This window comes from Panthera leo, chromosome C1 (assembly GCF_018350215.1).
Source record: "Panthera leo isolate Ple1 chromosome C1, P.leo_Ple1_pat1.1, whole genome shotgun sequence".
Taxonomy (NCBI): Eukaryota; Metazoa; Chordata; class Mammalia; order Carnivora; family Felidae; genus Panthera; species Panthera leo.
In genome coordinates, this window is record NC_056686.1 from 126,671,549 (window position 1) to 126,685,076 (window position 13,528).

The 13,528-nt window shown below is 42.1% G+C and overlaps 1 long non-coding RNA gene across 1 annotated transcript in view; it reads left to right on the forward strand.

Annotated features, from left to right (window-relative positions):
* LOC122225880 overlaps positions 1–13,528 on the forward strand; it is a 100,547-nt gene that overhangs the window by 13,615 nt on the left and 73,404 nt on the right. Inside the window, exon 2 of the long non-coding RNA XR_006205426.1 lies at positions 663–842. This is a non-coding gene — a long non-coding RNA (uncharacterized LOC122225880). The remainder of the gene's footprint in view (positions 1–662; positions 843–13,528) is intronic.

Genomic DNA, 13,528 nt, shown 5'->3' on the forward strand with positions numbered 1-13,528 from the left:
TCAATAGGATGGATCAGAAATGATGCTGTCTAAAATCCAAGGCTGGACCTTAAGAAATCTGTACCTTCTGCCTTAATGTCTTGGAATGTTCTTTCTTAGAACCAGCTGCCATAGTGGGAGGGAGTCCTAGAAGCCATGTGAACAGATCTCATCAAGGAAAATCAAAGACCTTGGCTAACAACTCCAGCTGAACTTCCAGCTGGGATGTGAATCAGGCCATTTTGGTTGTTCCAGCCAACTGAGGACCCTAGCCAACGCTCTATAAACTAGAACTGCCTGATCAACCCATAGAAACACGGAATATAATAAATTGCTTCTGTTTTAAGCCACAACATTTTGAGGTGGTATGTAATGCAACAGTACCTTACTGGACCACTGGGACTCCACTGATCTTGTTTTTGAGGCCTTGTGCCAAGTTTACCAGCTTACGTCACAACCCTCAGACTTCTGCAAGGAAATATAACTTATTTTCTGGGTCTTCACCATCTCCTTTTAGCTTTGTGGACAAAATAGCCCATGCTTCAGTGAAATGGCCAAATGATAATACTAATGAACACTTTTTGAATGCTTATGATGTGCCAGGCACTGTTTTAGCTATAATATCTTTATTAATATATCTAATCTTTGGAACAATTTTTTGAGCTCTTATCTCCATTTTACAGATAAGAAAACCAAGGCACAGGGAGGTGAAGTAACTTATCCTGTACAAAGTCTAACAGCAAGTGGAGTCACCATCAGAACTCAAGTATCAGGTTCCAGAGCCACATGCTTAGCCACTGTGATGTACTGCCTCCCATAAAAAAATGTCTCATGTTCATCAGGTTAATCCTAAAGTGCCTGAAGTAAGTGGAGTTTCTTTGACTTATGTTATCTGATCCTCTTACGTTGGTTAAGAAAGTCCTTTACTCTCCCTTTCTCTCTGCTCTCCCCCACTCATGCTCTCTCTCTCTCTCTCTCTCTCTCTCTCTCAAAAAAATAAATAAATAAATAAAAAATAAAATAAAAATAAACAAACAAACAAACAAACATTAAAAAAAAAAGTCCTTTAAGGTTTTGATTGCTTCATTCATGTATACTAGATTCTAGGCTGTGTCCTGTGCTGCCACTTATATTTAGAAAAGCTTAACGTTAGAAAAGTGTGAACCCTTGACTGTTTTTATGTTCACAGTTAAGGGCAGGATAGAGTGCCTGCATGGTTTCCCCAAGTTCCTCATCCCCACTGGGCCTCCTCCACAGAGGGCAGCAGAGTGACAAGCAGGCAGCATCCTGGAGGAGAGAGCAGAGAAGCAGTGCTGCTCTGGGCCAGAGCTCTTTACTCATTCTCCAGACCACAAGAGCCAGGCTGAGCGCTGCACAGAGCCTCTCGGCACCTGTCAGACTGAAGGAAGGAATGACCGCCGCTTCTAATAACAGGGGCCAGAGACAGCCAAAGCCATGCTAGTTAGACTTAACAGTGGAGGGAGGCCTCTGTGCTTGTTTGGCAGTTGCAGCCCTAAGACAGGCTCCCAGGGCCACTTTCCAACTGGACTGCTGCCTTCCAGTCTCTCCTAGGCAGCCGTTTCAATGCAAAGGTGTGTGATTTTGCTTCAAGTAGTCTTGAAGCCCTTTTGCCTCCTATTCTTCCTGGTAACTGCCTCAGGAACTCTGAGGGAAGTAAAAAAAGCTAATTCCAGTATTCAATTGGTCTGCATTGTCATGCTGTATTCAGAGCAGGGGCTTTGGAGACAGACAGTTTTGGGGTCAGAGCCCCATCTTTGCTGCTGAATCACTATGTGATTTTGGGAAAATTGCTTTCTTCTTTCAGCCTCAATGACCTTAGCTGTAGAACAGGTTAGTGATATTTACCTTGTGTGGCTGTTGTGAGGAATAAGTCCTATGGGCAGAGCTCTTGGCCCCATACAAACCAAGCAACCATCAGGGTACCTATGAGTACATATGCAGTATATATTGTACATGTGTATAACCACGGGATACCCTTTAGCCTTAGAGTGTAAGCTGGTGTTTCAGACTCTGCTATCTAATGGTTGCTCAGGAAAAAGGCAACTGCCACAATCTATTTTAGAAAAGTACTATCTTTTAGGCCCTTCCCTTTTACTTTCATCCCCTAGATGCTTTGGAAATGTGTAATATAAAACTGACTTCTCTAATTTTAAAAGGTATCTAAGTCTTGATCCCATGTTAAAACAATTGTTTTTAACATTTATTTATTTTTGAAAGAGGCAGAGCACGTGTACGGGAGGGGTAGAGAGAGGGAGATACAGAATCCGAAGCAGGTTCCAGGCTGTGAGCTGTCAGCATAGAGCCTGACGTGGGGCTCAAACCACAAACCACGAGATGGTGATCTGAGCAGAAGTTGCATGCTTAACCGACTGAGCCCCCCAGGTGCCCCTTGATTGCATGTTCTTAATCTGAGGTTTACTGGTCTCCAGGAGTCCATGACCTCCTTGAAATGGTATGCAATATTTTGTGTGTCTACATGTATGTGCATTTTGGGGCGGGGGGGAAGAGATGATTTATAATTACCAACAGGCTCTCAAAATGGTCCATGTTTGGACAAAAGACTGAAAACTCTAATATAGAAAGAGCCTTTTAAATCTTCTACTGAAAGTAACTTGGAGGCCTTCCCTGACTTAAGACAAAGCAGGCATAACTTTGGAAAACACTGGAAATGGATCCTGTCTTTCAGCCAAGGCCCAGTCTCTTTTCCCCAGTGTGTCTTTAACAGAGTAGGAGGCTGGCTGTTCCCACTGGCACAGGTAATGCCATAAAGACAGGACTCTGTGGATGAAGAGGTGTTGCCTTCTCTAATTACACCTCACAAAGACCAGAGCCTAACTTCAGCTGTACCTTCTGTCTCTGGGAAGTCATTTATGGAGCAAACCTATAATTAGGATTTGCTGCTTGAAATATAATTCTCAGGATGACGAATATCTAAATTATGTCCCCAGACACATACCTGAGGCAGAGCCCTAAGGGCTGATGGCCATAAGGGGTGCATGTGGTATTCATTCAGTGGAGATTAATAAATGAGGATGATATCACTCAGAATCTCTGAAGGGGCAGGTGTTCAAGAGGCCCTTTTGGCTTCTGCAGTGGGGCCTAACAGCCTGTGCACTGGGCTCCATAATTTATGCCTCTGGCACAGAATTTGCACAAAGCAGGAATAGCCACATCAGCATTTTGGGATTTAAGGCCAGCTTCTCTCTTCCACAGATCCTTTCTCCCAAATTGTAAGGATGATTCAGCTAATTAATTCTACTTTATTACTAAAGAAAATGATTGTTGGTATACCAAATAAATGAAAATACGGTTTTGGGGGAGGGGTTTTAAAATAATTTAAAAGTTCAATGGATGATGACTAATTTTGCAGTTGTTATTCTTATATCTCTTTAATGGACAGATAATCTGTGAATTATGGAGCATACAATATAAGGTGTATGGACTATATTAGGGAAATATTTTTGACCCATATAAATACATTGAGATAAATGGTGGGTGCACCTGTTCCTAGCCTGTCTCAGGAATATACGAAACTCTGGCACAGGATGAACGTCTGTTGGTGTCATTGTGACAATAAGAAAACAAAGCTGGCACTGGGGTCAGGAAGTCTTTGGTGGGCGGGGAGCCACCGTCTGCAGCCAGAGCCCAGCCGGCTGTGTGTTCTGATGTCCATCAACCAGGAAAGGGAATCTAAGGTTTCCAAATGATTTTACCCCTTCACAAAGCTGCTGTAAAATAAAATACAAATCCTTCCTGAATGTTCCTAGCTTTCCTTCCTTTAGGAAGTTTTCGGTCAATGGGAAACAAAGTCTTATTCAAAGGATTAAAGCCATAGTCATTCTATTGTTTACAGCTTCAATAATGTGGCTTTCCTTCCACAGACAAAATTTCCAATTCACAGATCATCTAAAAAACAGGAAATTTGGGGGAAACACGTGCTTATGATAACAAACAAGGGATCTAGCATGAGGTATAGAAGTTTATGCAAGGTTTTTTAAGGTTTTCAGGGTTTTTTTTTTTTTTTTTTTACTACAGTGTTTCTGGATGCATTCTAGGAAGATTTTTCCTTAAAGGAGAAAGCCATATGGTCTATAACATAAAACTACTCCATTCCCGCTTCCACCCCCAGAGAGAGGAGGGGCAGGGAAGAGGGGAGGCAGATTCTGGCTGTATTTCCTTTCTTTCTTTCTCTTTCTTTCTTTCTTTCTTTCTTTCTTTCTTTCTTTCTTTAAGTTTATTTATTTTGAGAGAGAAAGAGTGCTTGAGGGGGAGGGGCAGAGAGAGGGGGAGGGCCAGAGAGAGGAATTCAGAGAGAGAGAGAAAGAGAGAGGGAGAGAGAGAGAGTGACAGAGAGGGAAAGAATCCCAAGCAGGCTCCACACTGTCAGCGAGGGTTGGGGGGATTCCAACTTACTAACCGCGAGATCATGACCTGAGCCAAAGAGTCAGACACTTAACTGACTGAACCACCCAGGTGCCCTGGCTGTATTTTCAAGTTTGTGCTCCAGGCAGTGCTGCAGAGTCAAAGACTTCTCCCTGGTCTGCCTGCCGGTTGTTAGCCCTCCTTTTCTCTTCTTTTTCCAGCCAAGCCCCAGGCCTTTACCTGGGGAATGGAGGAAGAAGGGCCAACAACTTTTGTTAGTGGAGCTGGAGTGAATATGTAAGAGAGGGAGGGGCAGGCAGCTTTGAGCTCTGGCCGTGGGCACTAGCCACAGGGAGCCATAGGAGGTTAAAGAGGTTGTGGAAACAGTCACTACTTTTTTTTTTTTTAAAGTTTATTTATTTTGAGAGTGAAAGAGAGAGAGAGCAGGACAGGGGCAGAAGGAGAGAGAGAATCTTAAATCTTAATCTCTCAGTGCAGAGCCCAATGCGGGGCTGGAACCCATGAACTTTGAGATAGGCTGCTTAACCGACTGAGCCATCCAGGCGCTCCAACAGTCACTACTTTTGCTAGCAGAGGGAAAACAGAGCTGGTGGGACCAGGAGGAAGCAGCAGCACTAAACCGTGAGCAGACAGGCTCACTCTGGAAATCTATTCCAGCTGCTTCTAAATAAACTACCAAGAGAATTCTTTTTTTTAATTCAGATTCTTTATTTTGGTGACAATGTTTTAGTCTCGGTATCTGTATCCTAGAAGGAGGACCATAGCTCCTCCTGAATAATAATTTTTAGTGTCTGGAATTCCCCAACATCATGATTTTTCCCTAGTTCCCCATCTTCCACCATTCTCTTTAACTTTTATCCACCCTTCAGGGAAGATGGCACTTTTCCCTGATTGAGGGATGACAGAATCTATTTTCTTCTATGCTTTTGCTACTCAAGGTGTGCTCTGGTTCCCAGCAGCATCTAGCTTAGTAGAAATTCAGACTGCCTGTCCCTGCCCTATGACCACTGAGTCAGAGTCTGCATTTAAGGGGATTCCTGGTGATTTGCATACACATTAAAATTAGGGAAGGGCTGGTCTATACCCTACTACAGACCTGACTCATAATTTACAACCACCAACGCCTACAGGATCCTATATTCACTGACCCTGACCACTAGTCCAGTCTGATCTCACACCACTCTATGCTCATTTGCTAATCCCAGCCTCCAAGCTTTTTCATTCCCTGTTCCCTCTGCCTGGAGTGCTCTTATCCCCTCAGTACAGCTAACTCCTTTATTTCATTACTTCATATAGAGACCACTCTGTATGAAGAACCACCCACAACCCAGCCACTGTCTATCCCATTGCTCTGTTTCATACTTTTTAATGGCACTTGTTATCTGGAATCATTTTATTAATTCCTTTTTGGGTATGTTTTGTGGAGAGTTTTATTTTCAGTGCCCAAAGCACATTGAGGTGCTTAGAAAATATTTATTAGATCAGGAATGAGATTTTGGGGATCATGAACAGTGAAGAGCTGTGCCCAGAGAATTATATGGTAAGATCAGGAATCCTCTGAACCAACTCAACAGCTATCAGTCAATTGGCCTAAGATCAATACTTTTGAGTCCCAGAAAGAAAGTTCACAAAGCCTAGTCTTCACACCAGTAGCATTCCCACAGGGAAATTCCTACAGGGAACTTGGTAGAAAGGCAAATTCTTGGGCCCCACCCCAGACATACTCACAAACTGATTCAGAAACTTAAAGATTACCTTAAATTGTTAAGTCCAGCAACCTGTGTCTTAACAAGGCCTTTAGATGTTTCTGATGCATTGCCCTAGACAATATCAACATCTTACCTGTGTGGAGAACCCATAGTGTTCAGAGCCCTTTCACATACATCACTATGCTTCTGGACTTTAAAAAAAAGCCCTGGGAAGTAGGCAAGGCAGGTGTCATTCCCATTTCACAGATGAGGAAACTGAGCCCTAAGAAATGATTCCATTTGCTTATGGTCATATAGTTTTATCAGAGTCACCTGGGATACCTAGGCCTATTTCAGACCTACGGGAATGAGAATCAGTGAAGGTAGGTCTCTGAAATACGGATTTAAAAAAGAAATAAGCTTTCTAGGAGATTATGAAACTCCTAAAAGTTTGAGAACTAATTATGTTAGAGAATAGACAAATGAGAATTAGAACTCATAGCCCCTTGTTGCTGATATACTTCTCTTACAGGGTCTTGAGAAGAATAAGCACAAATGATACTGAACTTTACTGAAAAGAGTTAAACCAAAGTCCCAATAATTCCATAACTTTTATTAGACTCTGACTCTATTTATTACTCTTATGGATTATGAGATAAAGCCCATGCTGTCAGCTCAGAGCTTGCTTGGGATTCTCTCCGTCTCTCTCTCTGCTCTTCCACTGCTATCTCTCTCTCCCTCCCTCTCTCTCTCTCTCTCTCTCTCTCTCTCTCTCCCCCTCTGCCACCCCCCCCCCCCATGAAATAAATAAACAAGCATTTTTTAAAAAAGATACTTTACCTGTTTGGTGTACTCCTGTAGTCCTTTACCAACTGTTGTACTTAATTTCGTTTGCTTACATCTTCTAGTTAAGAAGAAAATTTTAGAAAAATAAAGTCTTTAAAGCTAAAAGCTACAGTTGTTAAAGCAATCATTACAACCTCAGACATTATTTATTTACCTGGCTAGCCTGGAAAAGATTAACTTTTAAAAGGACTTCTCTAAACTGTCAGGTAACTCCCAAGTCTCTCCTGCTCAACCAACTCCCACAAACTCGAGACTCATAAATTCAACTGTATGTGGAACAGTTCTCTTCTGAATGTCCTGCAGATATCTTAAGTATATCCAAAACCAAATTCATTACTAAGCCACCCATTCTTCCTCCTGGATACACTCTATAAGCTAATAATTATACCATTCACTGCATCATACTGGCTAGAAATCTAGGCATTGTCTCTGGATTCCTTCCTTCCTCACTCTGCATAGCCAATCACTCCTTTCATTTTACTCCTTAGATTTCTCTCTAGTCCCTGTCTTCATCTCTATCGCAGCTCTACCTCAGACCTTCATCATCTCTTGCTTAGGCCCCTTTGATTAAGCTTCTACCTGACTTCATTTCCCACCATTCCTTTCTTCAGTGCTGCTGAACTGCTTTCACTACTCAGTGAGGTTTTGTGCTTAGGTGCCTTTGCAAGTGCTACTGCTGCTCCACTGATTTTTCTTTCCCCATTTCTTGTGTATGGCAAGCATGTTTTTCATGGTACTTCTCAATGTTCTCTTCTATATGAAGTCTTCCCTGTGAACTCTTGTAGAGTGGACCATTCCCTACTTTGTGCTCCCAATCTAACATCTAGTCTGCCTTCATTATAGTACCTCACTCACTAGGTTGCATGACTGCTTATACTTTTTTCTCCCTCAACAGAGCATTAGCTCCTTGAAGGAAGGGAACATGTCTTATTAATGTTTGAATCCCCATCTCCTAGCACAGAACAGGGTCCATCAGATATACTCAAAAATGCGTTCAGTGAAGACCTGGCTAGATTTCTGAATTCTAGAGATGGTTGAGGATAAGAGGAACTGAAATGTATTGACAACTATTATGTGTGAAGAGCTTAACACTCATTATGTATCTAATTTTTACCAATACTAGTTTGAAGTAAATATTATCTTAATAATATATGTGTTGAAACTTACACTCAAAGTAATTAAATCACTTGCTTGAAGTCTCAGTTCGTAAGCGATAGTGCTTGGAGTTGAATTCAGGCTTTTCTAGTTCCAAACTCCATGCCCCTCCAGCCATCTCATGTGGCCTCTAGTCGTGCCTTAGCATAAGCCATAGGTTTTTAAATGACTTCATGCACTGTTTGCAAAATGTTAAAACATATCTCAAAGAATAGTGGTGGGGCACCTGGGTGGCTCGGTTGGTTAAGTGTCCAACTCTTGATTTCAGCTCAAGTCATGATCTCATGGTTTGTGAGATTGAGCCCTGCGGTAGGCTCCATGCTTTGAGCATGGAGCCTGCTTGGGGTTCTCGCTCCCCTTCTTTGCCCTTCCCCAGAGATGCATTTTCTCTCTCTCTCTCTGTCTCTCTCTCTGTGTGTGTGTCTGTCTCTCTCAAATAAAGTAAAAAAAAAAAAGAGAGTAGTGGTGGGGCACCTGGGTGGCTCAGCTGATTGAGTGTCCAACTTCAGCTCAGGTCATGATCTCATGGTTTGTGGGTTCAAGCCCCACATTGGGCTCACTGCTGTTCATGTGGAGCCGGCTTTGGATCCTCTGTCCCCTCCCCTCTCTGCCCCACCCCTGCTCTCTCTCTCTCTCTCAAAAAAAAAAAAAAAAAAAAAAGAGTGGTGGTGATATTATGTGTAATAGGTAGTCTCCAAAGATGATCCCTAATGAGCCCTGCCCCCTGATATTCATGCCCTTTTATAGTTCTCCTCTCATGTATCTAGGCTGATTCTGTGTAGGCAGTAGAATCAAACAGAAGTTGGGGCATAAGAATCCTTGCAATGTGCACTGAAATGCTTGTTTCAGGGAAAGGCAGCTGCCATGTAAGAGATCTGACTCCCTGGAACCACCATGTTGAAAGAGGTCCATCTTGTCTACATAGAAAGAGACCTTTGACCAGCCCCCAACTTTGCCAGCCCAGCTCAGGTACCAGACATGTGAATAAAGAGGCTCTCTTAGAGGTTCAGCCCCAGCCACCATCTGATTACACCTGCATGAGGAGCCAAATATTATTCTCTCTCACAGAATCATGACAAATAATAATACATTGTTCTCTGAAGCCACTCAGTCTTGTGGCGGTTTGTTAGGCAGCAATAGGAAACTAAAACATCATGGCTTTTTTTTTTTTTTTTTTAAGAAAATGAACCTAATATTTATAAGCACAGCTTATTAAGCTTCTTTTTGTTTCCTTTTATATAAGTACAGTCTGCAATATAAGTAGATTTCTAGCTCAGTCCTTAACAAGGTTTATGACCTTGAGCAAGTCTCTTTATAAAACTGTCACTGAGCCTCTCTTGCCTCAGTTCTAAAATGAAGGGCTTTACTAGTTAATCACTAAAGTGCATTCTAGTTCCACAGTTGTATCGTTCTCTTCAAACTATCAGAGAAAAACTGAATCCTTGTCTGACAAGTTTTAACTTGCAGTAAAATTTTACAGGCACAAGAGTTTTCAGCAAAGCAACCAATGCCAGAGAAGTGCTGACTCAGCACAATGCTGTCTGTTAGCAGGAGAAAAACCCACTCAGGAGGAACTGTAAATCTGATCCTTTCAGCTCCTTCTCCCTGAAGCAAAATTCAAAGAGATGATTATCTGTAACAAAACACTTGAAAGAGGATTCTCAACTTCTTCTTAAAAATCTGTCACTGAAGTCTGTGGGTGACTTCAGATCTTTTGGTGGACTCTTCAACACTGCATGGTTGAATCAGTCTCCGGAAGATCCCTACACACAAATGCTAAGTTTAGGGCAAGTGGACTGAGTGATTCCTAGAGGAAATAAACTCTCGCCTGAGAACAACAGCTGAAGTAAAATCCCATAAGCCAGGAAAACAGTCACACAATCACAGTAACAGGTGGTCAGTTTCAAAACAAATTTCAAGGTCTGACTTGTGTGGCACCTGCTCTAGAACCACAGACAGCAGTGTAACTCTGTCTGGGTTTGAGTTAGGTCATCCCTGCCACACTAAAGGAAGATTAACTACGTTTATTAGCTGAGCTAAGGCATGGTAGGTTAGGTGACCGCCTCTGTAGTAACCCTTGGGTTCCCTGTCAGAAAGGACGAGGGAATGAGAGAATTTGGGAATCAGAAGGGAATGTGGCAATTGGCTAGTTTGATGCCCTTGATAGCTGAGCGAAGTGAAGCCCAGACAGGTACAGATTTGCTCAAGGTCACATGACCTATGGAAGCAGACCCCTCCACCCCCAATTTTATTAGGAAAAATTTCAAATACACAGCAAAGAATATTCGCAGGGAACACCATTACCTAGATTCTACTGTTACCATTAAACTTGTTTATCACATATCTATCTGTCTAACCATCCTTTGATCCTTCTACCTTATTTTTTGGATGCATTTCAAAGTGAACTGCAGACATCTATACTCTTTCCCTTAAAGCAGCATTATGTTTTATCATTATTTGTCTAATTGTTTGATACTTCAATTTTCTTTATGTTATGAAACCAGCCAAAATTAGAAAAAAAAAATCACTGGACACAATGTAAGTTAGCATTAGCTAGCTTGAAACGCAACCCAACATCCTAACTCCAGGGCCCTTCAGGATTCTTCCTAAGAGCAAATTCTAGAGGAGGCAGAAATACTGATCAGTATACAACACTGCATATGCTGCTGCTCCTACCTGGAATCCTGCTTTTGCCTGTTCCCCCAGGAATGACCTCACATGTCTGCAAGTAACAGAGGCTACTGTTATAAATGTAGTCCTGTTTTAGGAGGAAACAGTTATTTAAAAAAATCTGAAATGCCACCTGATTCCCAATGCCTTTCCTGAACCCTGAGTTTTGAGCTTTCTCATTTGAACCCTCACACACCTCCCTTGCCACTTTTCCTGCTTCATTCAACCCTTTTACAATTTAGTATGTCTTTGTTTATCTATCACTGGTACTGGTACTGCTACTGCTGCTATTACTATGGTTAATTCCTCTATGTGAGGGACCATACCTTAAGACATATTTCTGTATCTCCTGAAGCTCCTTACATAGAGTCAATGTTGAACATTAACTGGCTTCAAACTTCAAATCAGGGGCGCCTAAGTGGCTTAGTCAGTTAAGCACCTGACTCTTGATTTTGGCTCAGGTCATGATCTCAAGGTTTATGAGATCAAGCCCTGGTGGGGCTCTGCACTAATGGCACAGAGCCTGCTTGGGATTCTCTCTCTCCCTCTCTCTCTCTGCCCCTCCTGTGCTCATTCTCTCCCTCTCAAAATAAAATTCAAATCAATGTTTGGGCAGTTTTGTGAAAATTAGATCTTAAGGACCTGAGGGATTTGTTTAAGTGCAGATTTTTGGACCTCCTACTCTCAGAAATGCTGACTCAGTAGGTTTGAGGTGGGGTCCAGGAAGCTGCATGCAGCTTGAGCAAGTACCCCTGGTGATTTCAATGCAGGTAGCACAGAGATTATTCTTAGAGAAATCTGCTCACAGGTACAAATTACCACTGGCTTTATCCATTTTTAAACCAACAGGCCCAATCTACCCGTTCCTTTGCTGGATCCGGGGATAAAGGTGTGGCTGTCACCGTGGGATGTGACAGTCACGGCATCATCCCTCACCACATCATGTGCTGTCAGTCACCACTTCTGCTGTTGCCACCAGCCCCCGAGTTTCCCTTTGTCACTTCCCCCTTGCCACCACCAACTGCCACTACCTCTCTTGCCCCTCACCCTCCAAGGCTGAGTCAGATCCACTGCGGAGCACTTGAGGAAACACATTTTGGAAGACAGGATGAGGGTGTTCACATTCTACATTCACAGCCTCATGTCAGGGAGAAAAGGAACACCTATTTCTGACCACGGCTTCTTCAGAAGTTCTGCAAACCTGGTTAGAAAGTTGGGCCCGTGGTTTGGAGTTCCTGCTGCCTTTGATTTTACAATGAGTGGAAACCGAAATTGAGTAACAGACCTCTTGCCCAAGCATTAAGGGCCACCACAAAGCATAGAGCAATCAATGGGACAGGAGCTCATAAGATGCAGTCACTCCCTCCTCCAGGCCCAGTGTTTCTGTGCAGGGAATGCCAATTGCACTTATCTCCAGTGTCTGGTATTAACAGTACTTTTTATATATGCTGAAATTTACTTTTTAGGTGCCCAAAGGATAGTAGTAAGAAAAACTATGGACCAGAGAGTTGTTTCATGAAGCATAAACTGAAATATGTTTTGAGTTGAATATACTTGAAATCATTTTCTTTAAGACATTCACAGCATTGTCTTTTTTAGTTCAATGTATTTCTTTATTGTGGTATTTCCCAAACTTCAACAGGCATCAGATTCATCTGAAGGGCTGGATCTCACTCACAGACCTTCTGATTCTCTAGGTTTGGGAGGGGCCAAGAATTTGCATTTCTAACAACTTGCTAGATGATGCCAATTCTGCTGATCTGGAGATCATGCTTTGGGAAGCACTGCTCTAATAGAAAGTAAAATGGTGCTACTTAGGCTATTTGCTGATCTGCCTGCCTTGTCTTCTTATATCACAATGGCTCATAGCAGTGATTCTTAGCCCTAGCTGCCCATTAGAATTACCTGTGAAGCCTTTTAAACATAAAGTCTGGGTAGCATGCTCAGACCCTACCTTAGACCCAAATAAATCTGTAGCTCTGGGATTGGGCCTGACAATTTTTGAAAAAGATCCCCGGATAATTCAAATGGGCATCCATGACTGAGAACCACAGGCGTATAGCAAATTCTGACCTTGTTCTGTGTTAACATATGATTCTCATTTGACAAATATTTATTGACCACTCAATACATGTGGTAAAAAATGACAAAGTATCTAAGAAATGGTCCCTGACCTCAAGCAGAGATAGATCACATACCCAAACATTTAAACAAAAAGCTGGTGTGTGGTGAGTGCCAATTAGAAGAATAAACCATTACTGAAAACCGAAGGCTAGATGATCCAAGGTAAATCAATGCTGTACTAGAGCCTCACATTGTTTGCGATAAGTTATGTATGCCTTTGCCACACAGGAAACATATTCCTTTGGTGGGGGAAATTGCTCATTTATTGGTTCATTGAGGATGCTCCAACTGATTCACCATGGTAGGTGTGATTGAACCATGGAAATGATAGAACATTAAATCAATAGCTAGTCAGCTGGCAACTATTCCTCTGCTAAGTATGCTATTAAGGTTCCATTTCACAAACCCTGTGCTCAACAGAAGTGAAGATTTTTAGTGGAGAAATAAAACAAGAATTATGTTTAGAAACCACCTCAATCTGGAATTTTAAGTAAACATTTCTTAAATGTATAGAAAAAATACTTGAATTTATTTGTGAATTAAAAGCTAAGGATCTTAAAAAATGTGCACTTATTTATATCCACTGGAATACAAAATAATTTAATGATTCAGTGATAGCTGGCCCATGAAGGGGAGAGTTTATAGAAATGAGAAAATATCCT